At 42.2% G+C, this 22,843-nt stretch overlaps 1 long non-coding RNA gene across 1 annotated transcript in view; it reads left to right on the forward strand.

Annotated features, from left to right (window-relative positions):
* Nucleotides 1–22,843, forward strand: part of LOC122465205 — a 320,257-nt gene that overhangs the window by 246,042 nt on the left and 51,372 nt on the right. Inside the window, exon 2 of the long non-coding RNA XR_006289873.1 lies at nt 11,947–12,024. This is a non-coding gene — a long non-coding RNA (uncharacterized LOC122465205). The remainder of the gene's footprint in view (nt 1–11,946; nt 12,025–22,843) is intronic.

A 22,843-nucleotide genomic window follows, 5' to 3' on the forward strand; every position in this document is an offset into this window, starting at 1 on the left:
CAAATAGAATCACATCCGTTCTGCTGTGTTCAAGACTCTCCATGCCCATAAAATGTGAGGTAAGATTTGCCCCTTAGTTAAGTTTTATCACTGGAGCTCACTAACAATGCATGTTATAGTTGTAATTCAGAACCTCCATTCTTTGAGTTTCATGAGTTATCTTTCGAAATATTTTAACTCTAACAGTAATAATCTTCTTTACTCATAGCATATTTTATGCAGGGATCTCAAAGTACTTTACATAGAAGAATAAAAACCTCATAGCACCACTGTGATTTAATATACTGTGGTACTCTTCCTAGTATATTGAGATGTTACACAGAGGTTGTTAGAGGTTCCTAAGTCATGGCAAAACTAGGGGAAAGCCCCAAGAGGCCTGACTTCCTAATCCCTGCCCTCATCATTAGACATAGTTCTGCTCCAAACCATTGGATCTTTAAACAAAATGAAACAGGTTTTGGCAGTGACATCACCAATTAATATTCATGTCACTCAGATGACTTCCTCAGTATTGAAACACTTTAAAAAAAATCAAAGATTCAACTTTCATATCTGAGTTAATGGCTTTAACCTGGCAGTTATTCACATACAGAATGACACTAGCTTTCATTATTGAAATGTTTAGACAGTCCTCTGTGTTCTTTTCCCAAAACATAACAGTTCCTTATCAAAGTTTATTATTCTTCCTGAATGTCATGGTAAGAGCTCAATAATAACTAAATATCTCAGGAACCATAATGGGTATCATCATGAAATGTGGAGCATTTTTCAGTTGAAGATGACAACTCTACTTAAAATTCAGCTCAACTATTGAATATGTGCAATGGTACAAGCCTTGGAGATAGTTATTGCCTCGATCAAGGAGATTTGAAAGATCACATATTAGAAATGAACCAAATTTCTCCCTGGTGTAGCATACTTGAAGTCAGCAGCCTTACTCATAGGCAAATTTGTCCGACAGTGCTTAAATACTTATTTTAAATTGATCAAACCTTGGAAATTCTTAATTAAAGATGACAATAAGTGTTTGATTCACCCCCAGATTGTACCAATTTCTGTACCAGTGAGATCAATTGTGGTATGTATCTTTAACTCCAGTGAACATGAAAGAGAGGCTGAATAGCAAGTGCTATGGATTTGTGAGCATTAGATTTGCATAGTCTTGATTGTGTTGTCTTAAGTGTTTTAAGATAGCTATTTATAATGAATTTTCGTTACTAGAAGCATTTAAGGGAAGATGTGAATTAGTTATAGTCTAACAGATTTTCTAAATAATCCATATTTCATTGTTAGATTAAGATAGATTTAAATTTGTGTAAAGATATAACCAAGGGTCAAATTTTCAAAGCACTTAAATCAATTAAGAAGTTAAGCACCATTTTCAAAAGTGACTTAGGCCCAGATTTTTAAAGGTATTTAGTCATTGCTCTGCTCAGCATTGCTAGGTCTATGTGACTTAGTAGACTAAGTCTAATTTTCAGAAGTGATTTAGTCATTTAGGTGTCTAAATGCCTTTGAGGATCTGAGCCTAAGTGCCTCAATCATTTAGGCCTTGCAATGCTGAGCAGAACAATGGCTAAATACTTTTTAAAATCTGTGCCTAAACCACTTTTGAATATAGTGTTTAGGCTTCTAATTCACTTATGTGCTTTTCAGAATTTTATTCTGTCTTTCTTGGACACATCGATCTAGTTAAATACATAAATTTATATGTTCTGTTTATTAAGATATGCACAATAACTTCATTTAGCATCTTTAATAGAATGCATATTCTTCTTTTACAAAGACAAAAAGTAACAGTATCTCTTTCAGACTGACTTTTACTATGTGTTTGTACAGTACCTAGCACAATGAGGCTAGGTCTTGGGCAGGGAGGCTACTGTAATACAGCTGACTGGGTCTTGGGCAGGGAGGCCACTGTAATACAACTGAATAATAGTTGTAATAATACCTATGCCTACTCCAGCCACCAAATAAGTCCTCACTTGCACCTCTTCCTGCCTTATCTGTTGAAAGTGGAATGTTTGGGACTCATGGGGACCATTTCTCCTCTACGAATTGACAATACACTACAGTTCCTATAAGTTTCTCCTTCAGATTCATTAGAAAATCCCTATTGTGGCAATGAAGTTGAAATATTTTGTGCTAACATTTAAACAATGACCTAGGAGGCCCTGTGGGTTTTCTCTAAAGAATTGTTATGAAGTTAATAGCTAGCTTTTTCACCAGCTGGGTGGATGGTCTGGAAACTCGCTGATCAATTAGGGACCTTCTGCTTCAAAGAGAAAAACATTCATCTTTGGCCTAAGGTTGAATTTTTTAAAATTGTAACAAATAATCTAATCTTGGCCTAGGAATCCTAAAAAGTTTTGTCTCTGGTAGATCTTAATACACCTTGTAAACTTATGGTGGGACTTTCAGTCATTGCTGGGCTAACTCTGCTTCCACTGAGATCAGTGAGTGTTTGTTAGGCCAATCCTGAGCACTTCTGAAAATCCCATCCATAGTTTTTTACCTTTGAAAATATTTTCCTTTTGCAACTGTAAAATTCTGGGATTGTAAGTATGACATGATTTTGCTTACTGAAGGACCCATTTTGCCTCCTCCCCCCTCCCCCCCGCTTTAGGGTCATTTCATTTTGAGGACATTAAATGTTTGCCAGAAGACTATATATTTTTCTGCATCCCAGTCATGGCAGAAAGATTTCATGCAGTGCAAACTGGCCATAGCAAATGTTAGCTTTGTAAATATCCCCTGCTTCACATACATCTTACCTTGTAGAATACCCTGGAGTAAAAGAAAGATGTATGCACCATCACTTCCAAAAGGAAGAAATATATTAGATCTGTAAAAGCAACTTCAGAGACATTTCAAAGATTAATGCAATATATCCCAATGCAAACTTTAGATGCAGTTAACAGATGGAATTGTATATTCTTTGTTACATGGGATGGCTGAGCAAAGGTTGGTTGTATATGCCATTTCATTGGAACGTGATATTGGCAGACCACTTTCATGGATAGACTGGAGTGTAAGGGAAGCCCTGTGAATGTGCTCAGTCCATTTGAATAGGTCATTAGAAATTGTAAGAGGAAAAGGCATGTCAAAGCCAAGTCAAATCTGGAGTTCTTTCACTGCAGTATATAACAGACGTTTATAGCCAAAATTATAATTAGCAATCTCCTCAGCAGCCTGAAAATCCACAACACGATTCTGCAGAAAATCTGAATTCATCTTTCAATGCTCAAAGTACATCATGCATATACTGATAATTCAAGTTAGCTCATTGCCACTGTGATTATTGCTAATGCTGCAGTGGAAAGGCTAGGTCAGGTTTGATTAAAAAATTGCATTAATAAAATATTCACTTAAATGTGGAAGGAACAGAGATAAGCAAATGATTTGTAATGATTAACTGAGTTGGTTAATTTAGCCCTTGTTCTGTAGAAAGAGAGTATCTTTTCACAGGAACTTAGTGTTATTCAATAGAATTCACCCTTCAGGGCAGGAAATCCCCTGGCAGGAATGGTGGAATATTAAGGTCCCAGCACCGTATGGGATCTTCAGACTAGAAAGAAGAGGGGCTAAACTAATCCAGTGATTAGATTTTGTTCTCCCTCCAATGCACACTCAAATCTCACACACCATGCACATCCTTGGTGGATTGTTTAATTAACATCACAAAAACATCCACAAAATTTGGCACAACCTGTCTCGTCTTAATTGAACAAAGGCCTGTAATAGATTTGATCCAAAGCTGTTTGAAATCATCTGAAAAACTCATATTTACTTCCTGGGGTTTGAATCTGGCCCCATAACAGGGATGCTGCAGATGAGGATTGATGTGTAGATGTCAAAGTATTAGATTTTTGTCAAATGTTGATTTCAGGCACAAACAGATGAAATATTTCCATCAATAATTTAAATGTTCAGATAGCCAACGTAAGTAAAATGCTGCTTGAGAACTTAGAGTTTGATTGAATGAGATTTACTTTGTATATTTTGACGTGATATTGACAATTTGTGCTTTAATGGTTTATAAAGACTTAACTTTTTGAATCTCAACAGCTACTGTCATTAAACAAATATTGTCTGATCCACCCATAATTTTCCACAACTGTGAACACTTTGACTGATAAAAGTCAAAAATGCTTAAAAATAAACATTGATATTGTCTATCAAAATTATAAACAATAAAAACAGAATTCTGGCAAGCCGACTGATGTGGCAGATGTCAAGGCAGAAATATGTGAGTGGGCACTTACCTAGAACCTGTCTATATTCAGCTTATGATTTGCTCTTCCAGCTGCTACTGCTTCCTAACTTCTCATTTAAAATGAGTCAATGAATAAAATTTAAATATTCCATATTTGTATGTGGAACAGCTCAATGTCTAGTTGGCAGCCGGTATCAAGCGGAGTGCCCCAAGGATCAGTCCTGGGATTGGTTTTGTTCAACATCTTCATTAATGATCTGGAGGATGGGATGGATTGCACCCTCAGCAAGTTCGTGGATGACACTAAGCTGGGGGGAGAGGTAGATACACTGGAGGGTAGGGATAGGGTCCAGAGTGACCTAGACAAATTGGAGGAGTGGGCCAAAAAGAAATCTGATGAGGTTCAAGAAGGACAAGTGCAGAGTCCTGCATTTAGGATGGAAGAACCCCATGCACTGCTACAAGCTGGGGACCGACTGGCTAAGCGGCAGTTCTGCAGAAAAGGACCTGGGGATTTCAATGGACAAGAAGCTGGATATGAGTCAACAGTGTGCCCTTGTTGCCAAGAAGGCTAACGGCATAATGGGCTGCATTAGTAGGAGCACGGCCAGCAGATTGAGGGAAGTGATTATTCCCCTCTATTCGGCACTGGTGAGGCCACATCTGGAGTACTGCCTCCAGTTTTGTCGTCTCTCCCCGCAAAACCCTCCCCCCTCCCCCCGCCGCCACACACACACACACACAGAGAAAAGATGTGGAAAAATTGGGGACAGTCCAGCAGAGGGCAATGAAAATGATTAGGGGGCTGGGGCACATGACTGATGAGAAGAGGCTGAGGGAACTGGGTTTATTTAGTCTGCAGATGAGAAGAGTGAGGGGGGATTTGATAGCAGCCTTCAACTACCTGAAGGGGGGTTCCAAAGAGGAGGGAGCTAGGCTGTTCTCAGTGGTCACAAATGACAGAACAAGGAGCAATGGTCTCAAGTTGCAGTGGGGGAGGTCTAGGTTGGATATTAGGATAAACTTTTTCACTAGGAGGGTGGTGAAGCACTGGAATGGGTTACCTAGGGAGGTGGTGGAAGCTCCATCCTTAGAGGTTTCTAAGGCCCGGCTTGACAAAGCCCTGGATGGGATGATTTAGTTGGGGTTGGTCCTGCTCTGAGCAGGGGGTTGGACTAGATGACCTCCTGAGGTCCCTTCCAACCCTGATCTTCTATCAATCTATGATTTCCCCCCTTGTGCAGCAAAAACAAACAAACTAAAAATCACCCGGTGGGTTATTATATACTGGCAATAATGTGGTTGAAATGCTGTTGTGAAACCCACATTTTTTTTCTGTACCCTCTTAGAGAAAAACCTAAAGAGCAGAACTGGGTCATATCAGTTAAAAAAGATCCACTCTAATTTGTTAGTGCACTTTATCTGTAATTAGTGTGCACTAGTTGAATGACTATTTACACAATAAATCAGGTTTTGGCCAAACAAACCTCTCTCTTCAGATTGCCAATATCCTTGTTTGGCTGCATTTCTCCTGTCCCGTCTCTCCCCCTCCGCCAGACCTTCTGTCTTCTCTCTTCTATGAGGATTTCCAAATGCCTCCATGTGTGCTCACAGCACCAGACATTCATTACTGGGAGATTTCACAGCCGAGACAATAAAACTCTGCAGTTTGGGATGGTATTGTTACTCTCCCCTTCAAAAGCCTGTTTTCAATATTGGGGGAACGTCTCTGAAGCAGTTCCCACTCTGGGTTTTTCCAGGTTGTTGTGCCCCTTTGTTTTTGTGCAACTGGAGCTTCATTAGTTCGTTGCTCCATGCACAATTTCCAACGGCTGCTTTGAAGACATGTTAATTATAGTAATGATTTCCAACTCATTTACTAGTCATTGCCTATTTTCTTGCAAGGGAAAAATGGAAGTAAGAGCTTGCCCAAACCACTGATCAGTGAACAGTAAAGCCTTAAGTAAAATCTGAATCTGGAATGTATTTATTTTTTCCTCTAGTGAATTTTGCCAGAAGCCATCATTTTTCCAAGGCCTACGCAAGTAACTGCTTAATGCAAACATTAGCACTCCAGATCATTTCACACATTAGTAATAGGGGAAGCATTTAACCATCGGAGGTAGAAAGAAAATCGTGTTAGGTAGAACACATTCATTTGCTGAAAGCTAAATAGGTTGTTATATGCAAGCGCACAGTTACAGTGCTTTCCCTTTAAACTTGTGAACAGGCCTTTGGACTCACTCAACTCCTCATTTCATCATCACAACCATCAGTGGTTTCACTGTAGAAACTCCAACAACAACTCCCTGTTTTAGGACCTAAGTCTGTGAGGTGCTAAGTACCTCCTGGAAAGTACTGACTACCCTCAACTGCTGGCAAAGTCAGCCCCAACAGGATCAGGCCATTGGCCAGGATTTATCTAGGAAAATGTAGATGTGTTTTCAAACAGAAAGCACAAGATACTAATTTGTGAGTCCATAATGGGTAAATGCGTGTGTTATTACCCATTTGCACATGCAATTAATCAGTCTGCATGAACAAATATATGCTTTCATGTGTATGTACATATTTTTTGGCCACAACCTTGGAGTCTATGCTTGAATTTGCCCTGAATATTACTTTAATTCTCCTGATTGAGTAATTATATTTGGCCACACAGCATAATTCCTCCAGAGTCAATCAGAACTAATGGACACTGGAACAGTCTGGGGTCATATCTATGTCAGATATTCTCATTCCTATTTCACTTGTTGAATCTTCCCCTGGCCTGATGTACACACTGAACAAAGCAGAAACCCTCATTCCCCACATGACCTGCATGAAAGACAAGTGAGCACATATGAAATCCTCCCCCATTTCCCCGCTCCCATGTGTCTTAAGGAATGAAAACACTGGAGATGAAGTAAGTTAAACAATATATCTTCATTGGGACCTTACTATATTCAGATATTCAAGAAGCTGTATAACAGCTGACCCTTTGTTTTTGTCACTGAAGTACAATGCCTCAATACATTGTTTCATTTTAATTAATTGTAAAGAACCAGCAGCTGATGAGTGATTCTGATCACATTTTATACTTTCTTTTTTTCTATACCCGCTAGGATAGAACAAACACGTTAGTCAAATGTATCTCTTATGAAAAACTTTAGAGCCAGAGATCGCCTATTTCTGAATACTCATTATGGTGACAGATCTCTTGCTGGGAAGCTAGGGGGAGTCCTTCTCAATCTCAGTTGGGATGACACTGAAATGATTTTGGTTTCAGAGCAAGTGAGTCTCTATCTGAGAAATCTAGTTGCGTTCCATAAGCAAAGCATTCAGAATGTTAATTGAAGGGAAGAAGCCATTACCTGAGATGTTCTTAAGGAATAACATATTAGTGATCTATAACTTTGACACTATATAGGCCTTGCATTTAATGGAGTACGTCATTTATTTAGGGTCTTTTTCAAATTAAGGAAAATGCTCAGTGAGGTAGCTCGTACAGTATAAATTTTGCTGGTGGCTTATTTGCTACAGATCTTGAGACTGAGAGAAACAGTTTTTAGAAATAAATCTAGATTATTTCAGCCATCGTTAAAAATCTTTTTAGGATTTGCTTCTGCTATTCTGCTGCTGCTAAGTGACTCTCTAAGATTTTGGAGATTCATTCCTGAGAACAATCCAAAAGTTTGAGTACTCCTCTTTGTCTGAACATTACACAAAATCAGATTTTCTTAAGAGATCTCCAGTACTTCCTAATTTTGACCATGCCAGAAATACCTCAAGGACAGTAGCCTCTTTTGAGGATTTTGGGACATCTGCTTCTGGTTCCTGAGTGAAGACAAGGAGGGCTTTAATAACAAAAAAATGTTAGAGAAAATGAATGACTTTTGGAATCTCAAAAGTGGTTAATTTCATTTGGAATGTTGGTAGTAGATTTGTAGCAGTTCATCATTTTTATCTAAATGGTGGCTTGGAGAGAGCAGTTACCCTTCCTCAATATCCCTCCTTCTTCCAGTCACTAGAGACATTTGCAGGGAGGTCAAGTTTTAAAAAGGGTTTTTAGAGGCAACCACAAATCCCAGACATCTTTTCCCTATTCCAGCCCAACAGTTTTTCTGAAGTAAAAAAGCATCAGTAATAACCAAATGAAAAATAATTCCTTTTAAAAAAGTGATTTAATTGAAACAATGCTAATTATGTTTTAACCGACTCATGACCAACTACAGTAGGACTTCAGTATTAACTGTTAGTGGTAGAGACTGTATGAGACGCAGTTGAGCTGTCAGGTTTCAAAGTAGCAGCCGTGTTAGTCTGTATCCGCAAAAAGAAAAGGAGTACTTGTGGCACCTTAGAGACTAACAAATTTATTTGAGCATAAGCTTTCGTGAGCTACAGCTCACTAGCTTATGCTCAAATAAATTTGTTAGTCTCTAAGGTGCCACAAGTACTCCTTTTCTTTTTAGTTGAGCTGTCGTGAGTCCATAGGGCAGTGGTACCCATACATATTAGCCAGTCACATTATATATAATACTGTAATCTTACTTTTTAATAAAGAATTTAATTTCAAAAAAATATACAGGACATAAGGGCCAGATCTTTGGCTAGTATCAATCCATGTAGCTCCATTGACTTCAATGGGGGTTGTACTAATTTGTACCAGTTGTACTATATTAATACAGTAACACTTCTGATTGATTTACTATCTGAAAATAATTATTAGGCCTTTAGTTTATTACTCTAACACAAAGCACAAAGGTATAAAAGTAAAGCAGAGGCTACAATCGTTCACTTGAAACTTATCTTTGCTGCTCTGTTACCTCATTAGTGGATTTGCATCCTCTCTTTTTAATATCCCCCTTTTCTGTTACAGCTGTTCAGGTATGTTAGCTGTTAACTAATTTTATAGTACTTACTCCATCCAAATCCCAAAGCAGGTTGGCATGAATAGTTTGATAATGCACTATTGTTTCTGAGAACGGAGGATTGAGTGCCTTTCAGACATCTTGACAAAAGAAAAGGTACACTCCCAGACAGATTGTTAAACTATATCTTATTATACAAGAAATATGATGCAGCGTGCTTTACCCTCCTTCCATATAGATTTCCTTGCTAAGTTTGGAAAACAGTCGTCATCTAAATGATAAAACAACTGTAACGTTATCCATGAGTTCCCACCTGCAATGAAATTCTGTGCCAAGCCTTGCAATTTGACTAGGGACAAATTTCAGTTTGGGACGTAGAAAAAGAATCCAGATAAAACATTGAAAACTGAAATGTGAGTAGGAACACTAAATGAGACTGGTGGGTGGGTTGGAAGAAATGTACTTTTCTTGAGCAAGAAGGCTGCTGATCGCAGATGAAAGTGAGGTGTATTTCTTACATAAGGTGGCTCAGTTACAACCCATTCCATATGAGCACAAAGAACTGCCTATAAAATAATGGCCACATTAGAGCAACTCAATACTGGGATGGTGCCAAATACGGAATTCTATGATGACATGCCCTGGGAACATCTGATGTGGTAATAATCCTGATCTACCTGCTAATTCCCATATTACTGGTCTAGTAGTCTCTGTGTATGTGTCCCTATCAAAGCTACCCTCTGGCTTACTCATAATTCACCGTAATAGCTTTCAGTTGAAAATTGTACTGAATAATCTCTAAAGTAACCACTAATTGGGAGGTATCACAGGGTCAAAATAAACTTACTGAAACTGGATTGAGACGTTACTTACTGTGTGTTCACTAGAATCACCTTGCCCACGAAGGTAATGTATACAGGATAGGGTGAGGTATTGATGGAAGAAGGTGAGGTGAAAGCAGATCTGTAATAAGTTCATGACAATTAGGGTGTTGCACTTAAGAATAGCACATATGGAAGCTGTTTGTGCTGATTTACAAGGGAGTCTGTGGGTGATTTACGGCCTATGAAGGGCTTTGGCACTCAGGTCTCTATTTATTTGTGTTTATCATCTGTCTTTGTCTGTTCCTGCCCTCTGTTTACCTCCAAGCTCTTTGTTCACTGGTTTTACATTATTCTTTAGCTAAAGATGATTTCCCCTCTGTAATGATTCTGGGATTGCTTCTTGGGTGAGAACAGTCTGATGGTGAAACAGGGAGAAGGGAGAGGAGCGATTTTTTTTCAGGGCAGGGTGTGTTCTTAATGGCTACAGGAACTGCAGCCTTATTTTGGAAGCTGTGTGTGTTTTAACCCCTAGGGTGCACTAGGAATTTCAGCTTCTATCTCCTGGCAGGTGATTGTGGAACTTTAACTAGGGATACATGCTCTGATCTATTAATCATTCTGTACAAAGTTTTGGACTATTTTAACTTGAAACACTTGAACAACTTTATATGAAAACAAGAGAGAATAATGAAGCTGTTCCTTTAGAAAGCATAAGGAATAATGCTGGATTATACACACAAAAATTGTTGATGACCCAATTAAAGGTAATCTAGAAGCATGATCAAATCGTTTAACCAAAACGTGACCTGCCTTGAAATTATTGATGATCTCATTGACATTTTCATCACATTTTAAGGGCAAATTTTGAAAATATGGCCTTTGTTTGGGTTTTTGACAGGCTGAGCAACTTTGTGCCTGCAGCACTTTCTCCTGAGAGGAGCAAGGCGAAGATGAAGGGCCCACAGTACCTCCTCATTGGGATTGGTCCGAATGCTTCCCAATATACCAGTAACCAGTGTCTGTCCCTCCCTACTTAAGCTGCTGAGGGGACCATTTTACAGAAGGAGGGATTCATGATTTTTGAATTTTTGGGGTTAGCAACAGTAGGCTATGAGCAAGAAAGGGGAAAGTCTAATAATGGAAAGTATCAGTCAACCTGAACTGTAGGTGTTACTACCTGTGCCGTCTATAATACAAGCAGACCAAATCCCATTCACATTCAACACAGTTGGAAGCAGACAGCAGGGCTGGTGCTTCGACGGTGAGGTCAATGGAAATGTACTACTCTCGCTGGCCAGCAGCGCCTCAGAGCTATTGCCCTTATCAGTGTGGTATCACGGTGCCGACGATTTCATCTCTCCAGGGTGTTCTGTCACGGCCAAACCCTGCTTCTCAGTGTCTTAGGTTCAGGCTGGACCAAGAAGAGGAGCAGTCAACAAGCGCTTCCTCTGTTTGATCACTAGAGATATAGAAATACTAAGAGGAGCCGAAAGAGGAATTTAGCAGAGAGAGATATGGTCACTCTAACTAAGACCAAATGACACATTTGCATTTAGCACTTCCTGATGATGCTGGGCGCTTCCCTCCAAACCCTCAAATTTCAGTTAATTCATGATGTGTCCCCTTAGCCCCACATATGCCCAACCCTAGCCCAGATATTAATTATGCAGCTTCCAACCCCACATAAATTCTGAGCTCCTCATCTTCACATCAATCAATTTCAAGTTGGGACCTAAATTTGGCAGGAGTCCGGCATGTCACCTTGGTGACAGGGATGTGCCTTTTATTGTCCCTGTGAAAACCTGCACAAATTGGGTCGAATTATTATGCATCTCTGAAAAGTCTCAGTTTGCAGATGCACAGTGGAGCCTTTTAAAGTTTGGAAGCTAAATTCTTCAAAGATTCCATCTACAGTGTGTGTGCTCCCTCCTCAAGCAGCTACTACTGCCAGCTAGACAGTGGATGCCCCATCCACACAGAGAAAGCGAGTATGCTCTAGGCCATGGCTGAAGGGACTGAACATGATTTCCCTGCAAATATTCTTCTTCCCTGCCAGGACTGCTGTGGAGCAGGGCACAGGACCACAGAGAAGGAAACGGCTGTGAATGAGGCAGAAGTCCTATGGAAAAAAATAGTATGTGATCATGTAATTAAAGACTTTCTCATAATGCATATGCACAAGGGGACTGAATTACGGTTGCAAAGGCCACCTTAATTCTGGCATTTCTTAACTTTTGAGTGCTTCACATTGCAACTTTAACATTCTTTGAATGTATTTTATTAAAATGTAATATACACTTAGGTGGGCAAACTATGGTCCACGGGCCACATCCGGCCCGTGGGACCATCCTGCCTGGCCCCTGAGCTCCTGGCCTGGGAGGATCTCCTCTGGTCCCTCCCCTGCTGTTCCGCTCTCCCCCACAGTCATGCCACTGCACAGGCAGTGGGACTGAGAGCTCCTGCCGCTCTGAGTGGCATGGTAAGAGGGCGGCAGCGGTGTGCGCACGACGGTGGAGAGAGTTGGGTAGGGAGTCAGGGGGGGCAGTCAGGGGGCAGTGAGCAGGGGGCGGTTGGATGGGGCAGAGGTTCTGGGGCAGTCAGGGGTCGGGGAGCAGGGGGGGTTGGATAGGGGGTGGGATCCCAGGGGGGTGGTTTGGTGCAGGGGGTCCCAGGAGGGGGCAGTCAGGGAACAAGGAGCGGGGGGGTTGGATGGGTCAGGGGTTCTGAGGGGGACAGTCAGGGGGTGGGAAGTGGGAGGGGGCGAATAGGGGGCGGAGGAGGGGGCCAGGCTGTTTGTGGGGCACAGCCTTCACTAACCGGCCCTCCATACAGTTTCGCACCCTGATGTGGCCCAAAAAAGTTTGCCTACTCCTGACTTAGGGTCACACTGTCCAAATTAGCTATGTGTGCAAAAAAGAAGTGTGTAGCCAGAGGATGGGTTGATTCATTGTGTCCCTTGGACAAACCTTCACCCAAAGGGGATGGGTGAAGCTGGTGGAGTCTCCACTTTGCTCTATACTCCTGTGGAAGGTGTGTGGCAGCCTGGAAGGGATATATACCTTCCTACCCCTGCCCCAGCCCCAAATATGACAAACATCCAGCCCTGGGAATTGGGAACAGAATTTGTTCCCTAGTTACTACTAACTTCTACATGTTTCTCTGATCTCAGTTGCAGATACCATTTTGAATAAAGAAGAAACATCTAAAAGGTTCCAAATTTAGGGAGCAGGACTACATTTTCCTGGTGTATATTTGGGAGCAAAAGACAAATAAAAAGGCCTCATTATGCCAAAGACTCAAATTTATGATGCCGCATGATACAATTACTCTTTGGAACTTTAATATGCATGCATATGGCAGCACTGTGACTGTGCAAAAGTCACAGTGGTTTCAATCAGAGCAGCCCACCCTTTTTTGTTGGTGTAAGGCAGACTCTAACATCAGCTGAATATACAGTGCTAAAAAATTAATTTCTTTCATTTTCTTTTTTTACGGCTGGCCGTTAAAGAAATTCTGAAAACCGAATGTATTTTGAAAGTTCCTTTCAGTGCTGCTTTCATCAATCTTTATTATTTATTGGTTCAAGTCAGATGACACATCTGAGCTACTTTATAGCTGGAGGTGTGGCTGATGGGCTGCTTGCCCTCGTTGACCTTGTCAAGGGCAAACATAGTTTAAAGTTGTTTATAAACTATAAATTTCATGGCAAAGAATGATGTGAAAATAAATCCAGTGTAGTCCTGAAATGATTAAAAGAAGTACATTGTGTAAACAGGATACTGCAGTGGGTAAGTCCCTAAAAAGTGTGATTCTACAGAGAGCTCCAAAGTCAGTTCTGAGGTAACGTGTGCCGCAAGCTGATCATTAAAAATGATCTTGGTCTTTGGATTTCTTGGTGTGAATGGCAATAATTTCATGGGTAACAGCCCCGGCATTTAACAGTGGAGTTACTGGGAGACGCTGGTGCTTACCATTTTGAAGAAATATGAGGTGAATGTGAATTCCGCAAGTAATTGAAAAAAACAATTTAAAACGATCAGAAGAATGGACTGTGTTCTTTAAACCCAGGGGTCTAAATTCATACAGCTTCCATTCCCTTAGCCCAGACTGGAATGGTTAGGCCACTCAAAGCAGAATTAGATCCCTTTAAGTGCTGTTAGATATTTATCATTTTGTGGTATTGTTTTCAGAGAAACTTTCCTTGCATTTGGGATACATTCTGCCCTTAGATATACCTGCACCTATTAATTTCTGCACATGCATCTTGAAGGGCAGATTTTGATTTTAGTGTATATATAGTTAATATATTTGAATATGTACTACAATAATTGTATAGTTACTGTGGCAGTGGCTAGATACTACGGGGATGAACTCTATATACATATCTAAGATGGAGAGGATGGTACAAGACATATAACAAAGATCAACTGATAAAAAAAGAAAAGGTAACTTTAGCATATCAGGAAAAACTACTTGAGAGATTTAATTGTGGAATTCCTTCAAAGAAAAAAGTATCAATTCCTTCAGACAGACACACACTAGAGGGACCTGCCCTGGCATGTGGATGAAGCTAATAATCTTATCCCATCTCCATACAAATTGCTGTAAAGATCATAGAATCTTCTACAATGTGAGGTTACATGGCCTAAAGCAATTGTGGAACGACATGCAAATGTTCAGTGTAGGCAAACAGAAACCCCCACCATAAGATACATTGACTAGTTAAAACTTCGCACATTTCAGGGTCATGGTAAGTTCTAAGAAAACAAAAAAACCAGCCACCCTATAGAAGATTTCACACTCCTGGTAGCCGCAAGTCTTCCACAGGGACAGCTCTTGGTTCTCTCCTGTGTTCAGTGAACTTTTTGAAAAAATGTTAATCTGTTGCCTGGACACCGCTCTTCGAGGATTGTCTAAATGGCATCTTTCCGACCCTGTCTTTTCCCAGTCCAGTCACCTACCTTTATCTTACACAGAAACCAGGTTGTGAAAGCCTGACCCCATTGAAAGCAATGGCAAAACCCTCACTGACTTTAAGGGGGCCAGGATTTCACAGTAGAAATGGGATTGAATTATAAAGTCTGGCTATGGATTTGGATCCAAATCCAACACTTCCTCCAAGTCCTTTGATGCCCTTGGATTCTTCCTATGGTTCAGAAAAGCCATAGTTGCAAAATCAGGTTCTGGATCAAATTTCCTTGGAGTTCAGGGGAATTCGAATCTGGGCTTCGAATTGAGGCTGATTGCTGTTCTTAATATGCATACATTTCCCCATATTCCTATTAATGATATTCTTCCCATCCAAACGTTCAAGATATTTTGTTAATGGCACTTTATCCATTGAACAGTGTCCACACCCCTCTGAGTGAATCCAGGGAACATACTTCATAATGGAAGACAACATCATATTTAATTAATTACAGAGACTCTCACCAAGACAAAACAAACTATATTAAATGTCTATTTCTGATTCAGTACGAAGTAGATTTCTCTCTAGCACAAATTAAGAAAAAATTCAAATGAATGCTTGTACTAAATTTGCATTTCAAATAGAAACTTTAAAGGGATCCTGCCAGGTCAAATTTAACCCCAGAACTTAATCTTTATGAAAACAAGCTTTTTCAAACTCTGAAACCAAGAAAAATGTTTCCACAATTTTTTTCTAATTCCAAATAAACAAATTTTCTAAATGTAGTTTGCAATCAAAGCATTACAGGCTTATGCTAATGAATGAACAACAGAAACAGAAATTGACTAGAAACTGACTATAATCAGAAATTAAACTGAATAAGGGCCAGATTGTGACCTACTTAACTAACACACACAACCCCCTTAATGCTTTGTGCTAGCTAAGCATATCACAGATAGTGGTGCAAGATTTTACACTGGGGATTCCTTTTCCTTTGCATGTGCAAGTGGGCAGGGAGTAGGTAGATTCTTATGAGATTGCCAAATGGATCAATTTAGAAGGCTAACTATCTAACTGCACCTGCAAATTAAGTCTTTAGACATCTAAATACGTGTAATTGCAGTCATGATTAAAAGCACCCACAATATTGGAGGCCAAGTCAAAGCCTGGTTTAAGATCACAAGTTAAATCAGTTTTAAGACAAAACAGAGTATTAAGGGACATGAAGGTGATAATTTCTTGCTACAAAGAAGAGTTGTGTTTAGTTCCTTGGTTCTCAATCTGACAGGGTTCAAATTGCCTTCAGTCAGGATGATAAGGAGCAAAGGGAACAACGTGAGAGTCCTCTGACGGAGATTTGATAGAACTCCATGTTGGAGGAAGGATGAATGACAAGAGGATAAGGAGAATAAACAGTCACATGGAAATGAAGAAAGCAAAAGGCAGGAAACTTAACAATAAATCTAGCTAGGAAGGGAGAATGGCACTGTAACTAGGTTGCGTCCAGTTAGTGTCCTAGCAAAATCCCAGAGACCAGACAATTCTGATGCTTGTATTTTGCCTCTTGCTACTGTGTTGGTGAGAAAGGGTGTAGCAACTCTGTCTGATCAGGGTGATACCCTAGCTGGGGCACAAGGAAAGTATAAAGGTGATTTGATTCTGTTACCTACTGACAGTTTGAAAACTTGTAGCAAGAAGGAAAAGATTGCTGAACTTGTGTGCGGCAAAGGGAAGGAGAATGCTTCTGACCTTTTGACTATGAAATATGGCAGTTTGCCTGAAAGGGGATTGTGTAGGAATCTGCCTGATGGGCCAAAGGTGATTCTGGATGTAAGTGAAACTCCGGAGTTAGTAGTGGCTCAGTAGAGCAATGCATTTTGTTGCCCATTCACCCAGTTTGGTGAGATCCCTTTGTCACACTTTGCAGTCTCTTTTGGACTTAGCTAACTTGAGTTGGTTTGTATCATCTGCAAATGTTGCCACTTTACTGTTTACTCCTTTTTCCAGATCACTTAGGACAGGGGTGGGCAAACTTTTTGGCCCGAGGGCCACATCAGGGTGCGAAACTGTATGGAGGGCCGGGTAGGGAAGGCTGTGCCTCCCCAAACAGCCTGGCCGCCGCCCCCATCTGCCCCTTCCCACTTCCTGCCCCCTGACTGCCCCCCTCAGAACCCCCGACCCATCCAACCCCCCCTGCTCCTTGTCCCCTGACTGCCCCCCGGCCCCTATTCACCCCTATCCACCCCTCTGCCCCCCGGGACTCCCACGCCTCCAGCTTTCATCCAGACCACAGCACACAATCCATTGTCTACAGCCAAGCTCTAAGATACAATCGCATTTGCTCCAACCCCTCAGACAGAGACAAACACTACACGATCTCTATCAAGCGTTCTTACAACTACAATACCCACCTGCTGAAGTGAAGAAACAGATTGGCAGAGCCAGAAGAGTACCCAGAAGTCACCTACTATAGGACAGGCCCAACAAAGAAAGTAACAAAACGCCACTAGCCGTCACCTTCAGCCCCCAACTAAAACCTCTCCAGCACATCATCAAGGATCTACAGCCTATCCTGAAGGACGATCCTTCACTCTTACAGATCTTGGGAGACAAGCCAGTCCTCGCTTACAGACAGCCCCCCAACCTGAAGCAAATACTCATCAGCAACCACACACCACACAACAAAAATGCTAACCCAGGAACCTATCCTTGCAACAAAACCTGTTGTCAACTGTGTCCACATATCTATTCAAGGGATACCATCATAGGACCTAATCACATCAGCCACACTATCAGAGGCTTGTTCACCAGCACATCTACCAATGTGATATATGCCATCATGTAACAGCAATGCCCCTCTGCCATATACATTGGCCAAACCGGACAGTCTCTATGCACAAGAATAAATGGACACAAATCAGAAGTCAAGAATTATAACATTCAAAAATCAGTTGGAGAACACTTCAACCTCCCTGGACACTCAATTACAGGCCTAAAAGTCGCAATTCTTCAACAAAAAAACTTCAAAAACAGACTCCAATGAGAAAGTGCAGAACTGGAATTAATTTGCAAACTGGACACCATTAAATTAGGCTTGAATAAAGACTGGGAATGGATGAGTCATTACACAAACTAAAAACTATTTCCCCTTGCTAATTTTCCCCCTACTGTTACTCACCTCCTTGTTGTCAACTGTTAGAAATGGGCCATCCTGATTATCACTACAAAATTTTTTTTTCTCCTGCTAATAATAGCCCACCTTAATCGATGAGTCTTGTTAGAGTTGGTATGGCAACCCCCATTTTTTCATGTTCTCTCTCTCTCTCCTATATATATATATATATATATTTATATATATCTTCCTACTGTATTTTCCACTGCATGCATCTGATGAAGTGGGCTTTAGCCCACGAAAGCTTATGCTCAGATAACTTTGTTAGTCTCTAAGGTGCCACAAGTACTCCTCGTTCTTTTTGCTGATACAGACTAACACAGCTACCACTCTGAAACCTGATACCACAGTTAGTCAGTAGTACTACAATTTCACATTTGAGTTTCTTCAGAACTCTTGGGTGAATACCATGTGGTTCTGGTGACTTATTGCTGTTTAATTCATCAATTTGTTCCCAAACCTCCTTACTGGTCCTTACTGAATACAGTCAAGTCATGATCAGTGGCCCCAGAGCAACCACCAACATCCAGTCCTGTAATCAGTTCATCTTTATCCACCACAAGGAGGCCCACAATAGAGTCACCCCCAGTTGGGTACAAAACTTTGTATTAGAAAAGTATCTATAATTTTTCAAAATCTCCAAGGATGATTTACTCCTGGCTATGTGAGACCTCCCCCGTCTGTCTCCCAATAGGAAGTCTCCTGTACTAACCTAGTTTCTTCCCACACAGACAGGTGAAAAAGGAGAAACATTTCCTGCTCTCTAGTTTGGATTCAATGATCTGTGCTAGCCCCCCACCAGTTGATCTGCTGGGCTGTGGTAGTTAGCAGATTGATCCCTATCCATTCTAGGATCTGGGGTTCTCAATATCCAAGAAAGTAAAACAGGTAATGATATGCCTAATACAGGGGTTCTCAAACTTCATTGCACTCTGACCCCCTTCTGACAACAAAAATTACTACATGACCCCGGGAGGGGGGACTGAAGCCTGAGCCCTCCTGAGCCCCACCGCTCCAGGTGGGCGGGGGAAAGCCAAAGCCCAAGCCCCACCACCCTACGTGGGGAGGCCAAAATCGAAGCCCTATGGCTTCAGCCTCAGACAGGGGGCCTGCAACCTGAGCCTGGCTGCCCAGGGCTGAAGCCCTTGGGCTTTGGATTTAGCCTCAGGCAGTGGGGCTCAGGCTTCAGCTTTGGCCCCAGGCCCCAACAAGTCTAAGCCAGCCCTGGTGACCTCATTAAAATGCGGTTGCAACCCACTTTGGGGTCCTGACCCACAGTTTGAGAACCTCTGGTCTAATGTAAAATGCCACCCTGCCCCCTCCCCTGCTTTTACCCTCTCTCCCCTACCTCAGTGGGTTGTAACCAGCGATACTGACATTCCAGTCATACAGATCGTCCCACTGCGTTTCCCCATTTCCCCTGCCCAGGGAGAATTTCCAACTCCTCTTCCTTATTGCCCAGATTCCAGTGCCAAGAGCAGTGTTGCTTCCCTTCACGAGTGATACCTTGCAGGGCACATACACCGCAGCCCAGCATTCCCCTGAGTCCACACTTGCGTTACTGCAGGATGGGTTATCTGCAAGCCAGGGAGAGACTCCATCTCACGTGTCCCTTTCTTCCCTCCATTGGAAGGTGCCGGGGGAGAAAGAGAACATGTCCCCAGGGCTGAATGGGATTGCTGACATTGCAGCATGGGATTGCTGGCGTTGCAGCACGCTCTCCAGGAATCCTCAAGCCTTCCCTATCAGCTCTGCAGCATCAGAACAGCAGAGCCTGGATAGGAGCAAGAGAAAGGCCTGTTTTCCACAGAATCCTTCCCTCAGGCCCAGAGCATTTAGAGCAGAAATCCCTGTGGGAGTTAATGTTGCTCTAAAAAGAGCTGCCAAGGGGTGTGCAGCTTCTTGACAACACCACGCAAAGCGACCTGTTTGTAGAGATGCATAAAGCCCTGCACTGATTTCTCTGAGAGGATTCCCCCGAGCAGTTGGGGGAGGCAGGACTTTATTCTTACCTCTTGTGACAGGGCTATGTGAGAGCTTGTAGAGAGCCAGAGGCAGTTTTCTAGAGAGTTAATTCAGAAATTCCCTATAGAACCTAGGGGCTGCTGCCTATGGCAGGAAGGAGCCAGGTGCTTGTTGGAGTGACTCTAGGAGGAATGCTCTGGGCTGGCTCTCTGATCACCTCTTCACTCTGCTTCTTCCCACACCCACCTTTGGGGTAATTCCATCACCTCCTCCTTAGTGTGTGTGGGCTGGAAACCAGATATGGCAGTAGAGAGGTTGCCCACTCAGCCCACGCACAGGAGGGTCCACTGCAGCTCAAGTCCTCCTGCTTGTCACAGCCCAGAGGAATGCATGGACTGGACTCTGTGACTGCATAAGTCACCAGCAGGGGAGTGTGGCAGGAGAAGACACATAACATGTCTACAAACAGCTTTTTCTGGCCTGCTGAGGTGGGGGGAGAGAGGCCAGATTCCATCTGGCTCCTCAGGACTCAGAGGAAGCTCTGGGATCTGGAGAGAGGACTCTGGAGCCTTGGGATGTGCAGGTTTGGAGACATTTGGCTCCTACCTAGTCCAAACTAACCTGCCATGCTCCCCCACAAGAGCCATATTAACAGGCAATACTGCAAGTGACCCCCTCTATTTCCTTGGCCACACGTATCGTGTCCTTTTTCTGGTGGCTAGTCCAGAAAAAGAGGACAAGAGCTCACTACTTCTACCACCTCAGGGATTGGTTGGGTTGAGATCAGCTGGTAGAAGCATGCAATAGCGACAGAATCTGGGATTTCAAGCCCCTAGAGTGACCTCTTACCTTTATAGACCTGCCCTTTCATCATACACAGCTATTTTAAAGTTTAGTGTGATAGTAAAGAGACCCATTTTCAACCCTTCACCACACAAGACAAAGGCCGCAGTGTTTATCATTAACTATTTAATTCTATTCTCTAGGCTCCCAAACTGCTTTTCCTCCATGCTGCCACCAGCCACCTTTGAGTTCTCCCTCTTCTCTCCCCTGCTCTGCCCACTTGATTGCAGCAGCTCAGCGGATGGTCCAGCTTTGCTCTTTCACTTCCATTCTTCTTCACTTCTGTGGATAGCTGCATTTGCCATTGAGCAGCCTGAGGGAAATACCTGAGTCCTCTGTCTAGGCACGCAGGCCCAGCAGCTAAAGCCAAATCCCCACTGAGAGCAGTGGGAGATTAGCCTGGAGTGTCAGGAGTGGAGGCTTGGCCCATGCGGACCCCAGACACTGCATAGAATCATAGACTTTAAGGTCAGAAGGGACCATTATGATCATCTAGTCTGACCTCCTGCAGAATGCAGGCCACAGAATCTCACCCACCCACTCCTGTAACAAACCTCTAACTTATGTCTGAGCTATTGAAGTCCTCAAATCGTGGTTTAAAGATTTCAAGGTTCAGAGAATCCTCCAGCAAGTGACCTGTGTCCCACGCTGCAGAGGAAGGCGAAAAACCACCAGGGCCTCTGCCAATCTGCCCTGGGGGAAAATTCCTTCCCGACCCCAAATATGGCGATCAGCTAAACCCTGAGTATGAGGGCAAGACTCACCAGCCAGATACCCAGGAAAGAATTCTCTGTCGTAACTCAGATCCCACCCCATCTAACATCCCATCACAGGCCATTGGGCATATCTACCGCTAGTAGTCAAATATCAATTAATTGCCAAAAATTAGGCTATCCCATCATATCATCTCCTCCATAAACTTATCAAGCTTTGTCTTGAAGCCAGATATGTCTTTTGCCCCCACTGCTTCTCTTGGAAGGCTGTTCCAGAACTTCACTCCTCTGATGGTTAGAAACGTTTGTCTAATTTCAAGTCTAAACTTCCTGATGGCCAGTTTATATCCATTTGTTCTTGTGTCCACATTGGTATTGAGCTTAAATAATTCTTCTCCCTCCATGGTATTTATCCCTCTGATATATTTATAGAGAGCTATCATATCTCCTCTCAGCCTTCTTTTGGTTAGGCTAAACAAGCCAAGCTCCCTGAGTCTACTTTCATAAGACAGGTTTTCCATTCCTCAGATCATCCTAGTAGCCCTTCTCTGTACCTGTTCCAGTTTGCATTCATCCTTCTTAAACATGGAAGACCAGAACTGCACACAATATTCCAGATGAGATCTCACTAGTGCCTTGTATAACGATACTAACACCTCCTTATCTCTACTGGAAATACCTCGCCTGGTCCATCCCAAGACCGAATTAGCTTTTTTCACGGCCATATCACATTGGCGGCTCATAGTCATCCTGTGATCAACCAATACTCCGAGGTCCTTCTCCTCCTTTGTTACTTCCAAGTAATGCATCCCCAGTTTATAACAGAAATTCTTGTTATTAATCCCTAAATGCATGACCTTGCACTTTTCACTATTAAATTTCATCCTATTACTATTACTCCAGTTTACAAGGTCATCCAGATCTTCCTGTATGATATCCCGGTCCTTCTCTGTATTGGCAATACCTCCCAGCTTTGTGTCATCAGCAAACTTTATTAGCACATTCCTGCTTTTTGTGCCAAGGTCAGTAATAAAAAGATTAAATAATATTGGTCCCAAAACTGATCCCTGAAGAACTCCACTGGTAACCTCCCTCCAGCCTGACAGTTCACCTTTCAGTGTGACCCGCTGTAGTCTCCCCTTTAACCAGTTCCTTATCCACCTTTCAATTTTCATATTGATCCCCATATTTTCCAATTTAGCTAATAATTCTCCCTGTGGAACCGTATCAAATGCCTTATTGAAATCGAGGTAAATTAGATCCACTGCGTTCCCTTTGTCTAAAAAATCTGTTACCGTCTCAAAGAAGGAGATCAGGTTGGTTTGACACGATCTACCTTTTGTAAACCATG

Source organism: Chelonia mydas, chromosome 3, assembly GCF_015237465.2.
Source record: "Chelonia mydas isolate rCheMyd1 chromosome 3, rCheMyd1.pri.v2, whole genome shotgun sequence".
NCBI lineage: Eukaryota > Metazoa > Chordata > Testudines > Cheloniidae > Chelonia > Chelonia mydas.